Source organism: Equus quagga, chromosome 7 (assembly GCF_021613505.1).
Source record: "Equus quagga isolate Etosha38 chromosome 7, UCLA_HA_Equagga_1.0, whole genome shotgun sequence".
Classification (NCBI taxonomy): domain Eukaryota; kingdom Metazoa; phylum Chordata; class Mammalia; order Perissodactyla; family Equidae; genus Equus; species Equus quagga.
In genome coordinates, this window is record NC_060273.1 from 7,617,759 (window position 1) to 7,625,514 (window position 7,756).

A 7,756-nucleotide genomic window follows, 5' to 3' on the forward strand; every position below is an offset into this window, starting at 1 on the left:
TTTGTCACAATGCAGATTCAGTGTCAACTCTAGATCCAAAATTTGCTACTTGTGTGACCTTGGGCAAGTCCCAGAGCTTCAACTCCCTCTTCTGAAAAGAGGTACTAATCATATAATCTCATAGGATTTGGGTAACAATGAAAACAAGATTAAGATAATTAAGGAGTGCAGAGTGGGTACCCAAGAAATATTACTCCTCCCGAACACATGAGTGGGCTGAGTTCTAAAAATGTGTTTGAAGGCACATGTTTTGAACTAGAAATGCCTTTCCAGTAGAAGCCAGACTCCAGTGGATTGGTGGTGTCCCAAGATAGCCTGTCACATTCTGTTTTTAAGGCTGAGAACATTTTCGTTATGAAATATTTCAAGTCTTCAGAAAAGTACAGGAAATAATATGACACCCGTGTGCCCACCCCCTGCAGTTAACAGATGTTAACATTTTGTCATATTTGCTTCAGATGTTACAAGAGGAAGAAACTGTTACAGTTACAGCTAAGACAAAGCTATTAATCAAGAGTGCAGCTGAATTCTGGTCCTGAGGAATGGTTCTGTGTTAGGTGCTTCGTGGATCCTGGGGACGCTGACACGACTGAGTGAGTGCCCTGCCTTCTGCGGGCTCACAGACCAGTGGGAGAGGCATACTCGTCAATGGATAATTGTCCCACACTGGGACAAACACCACAGCAATGGAGTACGCCAGAGCAGTGGTGGTGGGGGCACGGGCGGTCCGAGAAGGTTTTCTGGAGGAAGTGCCATTGAAGTCATACCTTGAAAAGTTAAGTGGAATTTTGTTGGATGGATTAACGGAGCAATAGGCTTTCTGGTGGAGGGAACAGCATATGCAAAGACAGGGAGGCTGGAAAGGGTATGTGATCTGGGGTTACAATGTACAGATAATGATGTACAACTTCTGCCTGACCTTTTGAATTGTGAGATGTTGTGTCTGTTTCCTACAGTTCCATAACAAATTACTGCCAACCGAGTAGCTTAAGACCACAGACATTTATTGTCTCACTGTTCTGGAGGCTAGAAGTCCAAAATCAAGGTGTCAGCAGGGCCACCTTCCCTCTGCAGGTCCTACGGGAGAATCCTTTGCCTTTTCCTGGCCTCTGATGGTTACCTGCAATCCTGGGAGTTCCCTGGTTTGTAGCTGCATCACCCCAATGCCTGCCTCCATCATCTCTGGTCGCTTTCTCCCCCTGGGTTTCTGTTCTCTTCTCCTCTTCACATGAGGACACCAATGACGTTGGATACCACTCCAGTAGGACCTCATCTTAATTTTTTTTTTTTTTTGAGGAAGATTAGCCCTGAGCTAACTACTGTCAATCCTCCTCTTTTTGCTAAGGAAGACTGGCCCTGAGCTGACATCTGTGCCCATCTTCCTCTACTTTATATGTGGGACGCCTACCACAGATGGCTTTTGCCAAGCGGTGCCGTGTCCACACCCGGGATCTGAACCAGTGAACCCCAGGCTGCTGAGAAGCAAAACATATGAACTTAACCGCTGTGCCACCAGGCCGGCCCTTGACCTCATCTTAATTTAATTAATCACGTCTGCAGCAACTCTGGGAGCCCAAGGATTTTTCCCCCAGGATGGCCCCTCCGTGCCTTGGGTGTGTGTGTATATTTTTATATACACGTGTATACTGTACATTTATGTGTGCATGCATGTAGATATGTATTTTATAAGCTTTGCTTCTGCTCTAAATGTCACCGTTCTCATTTGTAGGCACAGGGAGACATCTGTCATCCCTCCTAAGTCTCAAGGGCATGAATTCTTGTCTTGGTTTTGCATTGATCTTTTTAAAAAGGAAATCCCCTCTGTGGATGTGACCAAGGCAAGGGATCTAACGGGTTGCCGGGACACAGTCCAGTCAATCCGATATTTCCCGGGCATCTGCCGGATGCCTCGTGCTTCAGCTGTGGCTGATTCCTTTGTGCCGTCTTTAGGTGGCTGGTTGATGGAGATTCCAGGTGTCAGGAAGACCTAATTCATAAAAACGGGCTTGGGATACAGCCTGAGAGGACGTGAGTGCCAAGTGTGGGCAGCCGGCTCCTGAAGCGTTCACGGGCCTGAGACAGCACACGTAGAAGACAGTTGGATTGTGGGGTGTTGAGTCAAGCGTCTGGAGCTGCCAGAACCTGAGGATCACCTGGGGGAAGCCTGAGAACAAGGCACCAGCCCGTCCCCTTATTTGTATAGCACTTTGCAGTCGACAAACACATTGATTTGGCACATGTTACCCCTTTGAGCACTGTTGCATCTCTGTGATCTAAGCAGTTGCCTATATTATGGTTCACTCTGGGGATGAGAAAACGGAGACCCAGAGAGGTGATGTTGTTGAACATTAGGACTTCTCTGAGAGCTTACAAGGGGCCTTTGTGCCAGTGCCATGAGTGGACCCCAGGGCTGCTCCATCTGTGCCCTCACTGTGGGCCGGGGGCTCTTCCCTCCTTCCGGGAGGAGATGTTGGCTGTGGTTCTTAGGCTGGGCCCACAGGGAGGACCCCTGCTGGACGTGGATTCAGGGAATCCCTCCACTGGCTGGCGGGGGAGGGTCATTCCCCCGTGGGGGCATCACATCTCAGATGCCCCTCTCTGCCAGTCAGTGCCCCTTGTCTGGGAGGCCCTTCATTTTCTTCTCACCACCTTCATTTTTCCCTTCCACATCTCCTCACATCCCTTTCCGCCATCTTTCCTTATCCAGCCTCGGAGGAATTACCCATCCCTAACCCCCATGTGCCAGGCACGGTGCAAACTGCTTTCTCTCCGTCATAAGCCTTACCGCGTCACCAACAGGAAGGGGCTGTTACCTCTGATTTGCAGGTGGGGAGATGGAGGCATGCGTTGAAGAAGATGCTGGCCCAAAGTGGTCCAAAGTCACTTAACTGGATTCGAATCAGTTTTAAGGGTACCTGGGATTTGCTTTAATCAAGGATGGTAAGATGCAGATGTGGAAAGAGCTGTCACGAAGGAAGGAGTTTCTCATAGAAACAGAGGGCAGGGCACATCACGCAGGGCCACATGGAGGAGCACCAAGGTCAGTCAGGAGGCAGAGGGAGTGAGGGAGAATGTGGGTAGTGCCTTCCTCGTGGTTTCCGTGGGCTGGAACGGGCAAGGGAAGGGAAGCGGGCTGAGGGTCGGCTGGTTGGAATAATTTCAGTGGGCCTGGGGCACGGGGCTGCCCCTGGTTGTCTGGTACCTGGGCAGTGGTGATTGGGGCGGAGGGGTGGTGGCCTGAGGGAGTGTGAGAGCCTGATAAAGGGGGTGGCTGGCTGTGGGCTCCGGTTGGCTGATTTGCATACGAAATGTGTGCTTGCAGGTGAGTCATTCGCTCCCCTTAGAAATCAGCTTAACTCTGGGGAGGGGCAGCCCCTCCCAGCTCAGCAAGGCTGTAAGATGTCAAGGCATCCAAGATATAGAATAAAAAAGGACATGATTTTAATACAGAACCCAATTCTTATGAGTACAAAATCACGTTCTTTCTACTCCGCCCATCCATCCTTGTCAAAGACCAGGAGATGATTCCTCGAGACCTAGAAGAAAGAAGCACTATTTTTTTTTTTGGTCCATGAATAATTATTTTCCTTTTCAGAGTGTGTGCATTCTTTCTCTTTCTGCATCCTTCTCTTCTTGCAACCACTTTCTATGTGATATCTAATGTGACAGTTCTCTTTGAGGGATCCAGCTTGGGTGACTGTCAGGTCTGTGATTAAAAAGCATAATATGCTGGCCCAGTGCACCATAACAATAGTAGTGAACAGACAGAAGGATATTAGAACCGTTGAATTCTTTGCTGCATCTCTCTCTTCGCAAGGGCTGGAGCGGATGCTGGAAATGCTGCAGTGTAACTCTTTCAGGCTGGCAGTCAGTGGCACCCTGGGAATCGGATCAGAGGGTTTTCTTGGCCAGGTGCTCAGAGGCGAGCCCCAGAGGTTCCGTCTGTCCTCTGTGGCTCCTTGGGAGCAGTTTCATTCCCACCAACGTTTGGCTGAGCAGCGGAGAAGGGGCAGAGAGACCTGTATCTGAGATGAGAGCCTGTGTCCGGAGAATCAGCACATTTACCTCAATCCTTGCTCTACGTGTGCGAGTCGGGTAATAATAACGAGAATAATCGCTTACATTTATGGAGCTGTTATTATGTGCCAGGCTCTGCGCTAAGCACTTTCCACGCATCATTTATTTAATTCCCACAATGAGTCGATGCAGTAGCCATGATTGTTGTCTCCGTTGTACGGAGGAGGGAACCAAAGTATAGAGAGACAAGGACACACAAGTAGCAGTTGGCGGAGCCACAATTCAAACCCAGGCAGGCTGACTGTGGGACCTGAGCTCTGAGCATCATTTAACAGACGAAGAACCAAGACTAAAAGACGAAGTGACATTTCCTTAAGGCCGTGGTTCTTAACCAGGAGTGGTTTTGCCCCCACTGGGGGACATTTGGCAATGTCAGGAGAAAGTTTGGTGGTCACAGCTGGGCGGGGGGTGGCAGATGCTGCTGGCTTCTGGTGTGTGGAGGTCAGAGATGCTGAAATCAGCCTGTGATACACAGGAGAACCCCCACCGTACAGAATGATGTGACCCCAAATGTCGACAGTGCCGAGGTGGAGAAACCCTGCCTTAAGGTCACATGCCTGGAGCCAAGCCAGGAACTGAGATCTGGACTCCAGACTCCCAGCACAGTGCCCATCCCATTACTCCAAGCAAAGGTGGGCAATTGGTACCCTCTGTTTATGCCAGTGCAGGGTGCAGGCTCTTCACTCAAGGGTGCTCCCTGTGCCTCTCCCAGGCAGACTTTCCCTCCACCTGCAGTGCTCCCAATTCCTCGCTGGGTCTCTGTCACAGTGCTCATGACCCTGCCTCTGTTCTGTTTATTTCAGAGTCTTCCCCACTGGATAGTGAACCTTTGAGGGAGAGGCTGGCATGATGATGGTAATGATAACATGATGATGATGATATGTGATGATAACGGTGATGATGGTAATGATATGATAATAAGACATGATGATAATGGTGATGATGATGATGATGATAGTGATAGTGGTGATGATGGTGATGGTGGTGATGATGATGGTGATGATGGTGATGGTGGTGGTGGTGTTGATGATGATGAAGGCAGTCATGCTGCTGCTGTTGATATGATGGTGGTGGTGGTGGTGGTGACAGTGATGATGATGATGATGATGGTGATGATGATGGTGGTGGTGATGCTGGTGATGGTGGTGATGATGATGGTGATGATGGTGGTGATGATGATGGTGATGATGATGGTGGTGGTGATGATGGTGATGGGGGTGATGATGATGATAGTGGTGGTGGTGTTGATGATGATGAAGGCAGTCGTGGTGATGATGATATGATGATGGTGATGATGATGACGATGATGGCAGTAATGATATGATGACTCTTCCGGATGTTTAGGAGGGGAGCACATGGGGTGAGGATATAGAGTGTGGAGGGCTCTAGCAAGAGAAAGCATAGCCCTCTCGACTCCGGTCCATGAGCTTTCCCTGGGTGTGATCTGTGTCCTCCTCCCCGCGGTCTTCCTCGCCCATCCCCGGACCAGCCAGACATCACCTTTTCCTCTGGCTCAGGCCTTTGTAGTCTGTCCCGGGCCAGTCGCACTTGGTGGTAAACGAGCCCCTTGCACAGCCCAGGGGTTATGGGCTGGAAAACGGCACGTGCGAGCCTGGGTTAATTTTCTGCTGCATTAATATTAACAGGAGACGGTTGGCTCTGGGTGCGATGGGGGGAGGCGGCCAAGGAACAAAGGCTGCTCACAGTTCGGAGAGTTGGAGGGGGCGAGGGCCTCGGGGGGGGGGGGGCTCCACTTCCTCACTCCAGGCCTTAATTTAACCCCCTATAAAATGAGGGGCTGGAATCACTGGTTCAGAAGTTACCTGCCTCTCCCTGCCTGTTCTGCCCTGACATTTTATGTCAGTCTGGCCCCCCCTCCAGCCAGTGCATGGGTCCCTGGGGATGAGCAATCATCGGGCTGTAGCTTGGCTCCTTCTAGCGACAGGGAACTCACTACCTTATAGGAGGGCCCGTTCTACTGTTGCACAGTTTTGAGCTTTGCTGTTGTTGACGACAGTAATAGTAACAACGCCACGTGTGGGATGCTGAACTCTTTCTAGGCGTTGTTGCCTCTTGACCTCCCAGCAACACTTTGTGGGAAGTGTGATGAGCCCCATTTCACAGATGATGAAGATGAGGCCAAGGAAATTCAGGAGACGTACCCACGATGGCATTATGAGGACAAAGCAGAGCCAGGACCTTAACCACCCCCCTCTGACCTCAAAGCCTTTGCGTTTATTTAAGTGAATTAACTGCAAGACACCGGCACCCAGATGGGCAACAGATGGAGATCAGGTAAGTCCCAGCACCCTTGGAGAATGGCATCGTCCCTGGTGGGTGGCAGCAGATGGCCCAAGAAGGCAGGGCCCTGGTGAGAAGCCATGAGTACCTTGGTTTGAGCACCTGCTGTGTGCTGGGCACGGTGCCGAGCACTCTGGCCATTATTTCTTTTAATTTTGCCAGCACCACCATGAGACAGGTACCACTATTTATGCCCATTGTCTTAGCTTCCTGTAGCTGTGGGGACAAAACCCACAGACTCAGTGACCTAAAACAAGACAAATGCGTTATCTTACAGTTCTGGAGGCCAGAGTTCTGAAATGGTCTCACGGGGCTAAAATCAAGTGTCGACAGGCCTGCGCTCCTTCTGGAGGCTGCAGGGGGAATCCGTTTCCTGGCCTTTCCCAGCTTCCAGAGGCTGCCTGCATTCCTCAGCTGGTGGCCCCTCCCTCGGTCTTCAAAACCAGCAGCATAGCATCTTCAAATCTTTCTCCTCTGACCTATGCTTCCTCCTTCTCTGACTCAGACCCTTGTGTCTTCCTCTTTCCCTTCTAAGGGCCCTTGGGATTTCACTGTGTTGCGTGGAAAATCCAGGAAAAAAAATCTCCCCATCTCAAGCTCCTTCACTTGTCACACTTGTGAAGACTCTTTTGCTGTGTAAGGTGACACATTCACAGGTTCTGGGCATTAGGACATGGACATCTGTGGGGGGGGGGGGCATTCTTTTCTCTACCACATCCGTTTTACAGGTGAGGAGACCCAGGCCCAGAGAGGTTAGGTGACTTGCTCTGAGCTGCACAGCTTATAGGCAGGATTGCAGGAGGTGAGGATCAGACCTGGGCAGTCTCATAACCCCTAATGGTGTGGTCTCACGACTGCCCCTGGGAACACTGTGTTTGTGGAATGACACCTCCAGTCACCCTGCCAGTTGGGTGGGTACAAGGTGGACATTTCTGAATGGACACTCTCATATTTGGATATACTGATGGGACCCCAGGACCATTAGAAAATTTTGACGGAGGCTCCTGGTATGCATCGCAGATGGATATGCTGGTGAGCAAAACAGACAAGGATCCCTGTCACTGTGGGGTTTATGGTCTGGAGAGGGGACCCCAGATCACGAGCCAAATAAATCAGCAAACTCTCCAGAAAGGCAGACGGGATGGGTCGGGGGAGTGCCTGGGGAGTGGTTGAGCCCTCCTGACTGATGGGCTCTGTTGGGGGCCGGGGTGGGGGGCGGGCCGTGACTCCAGAAGTCCCTGGGCTGCCTGGCAGGGGGCTGGGGGCCACTGCCACGTCTCGGCTCTCAGGAGCTGGGTGCCTCTCGAGGTGGCAGGTAGCTCTCCGCCCGGGCCCGAGACCGAGGCTCCCAGTTGTCGTGGGAGAGCTGGAAACCGCC

General features: G+C 51.1%; 1 long non-coding RNA gene across 1 annotated transcript; it reads left to right on the plus strand.

Moving 5' to 3' along the window:
* The first annotated feature begins 4,534 nt into the window (after window positions 1-4,534).
* LOC124241840 (uncharacterized) lies at window positions 4,535-7,413 on the plus strand. The gene is made up of 4 exons (XR_006889333.1): window positions 4,535-4,709; window positions 4,881-4,932; window positions 6,138-6,372; window positions 6,914-7,413. It is a non-coding gene; the product is annotated as an uncharacterized LOC124241840 (long non-coding RNA).
* The last annotated feature ends 343 nt before the right edge of the window (window positions 7,414-7,756 follow it).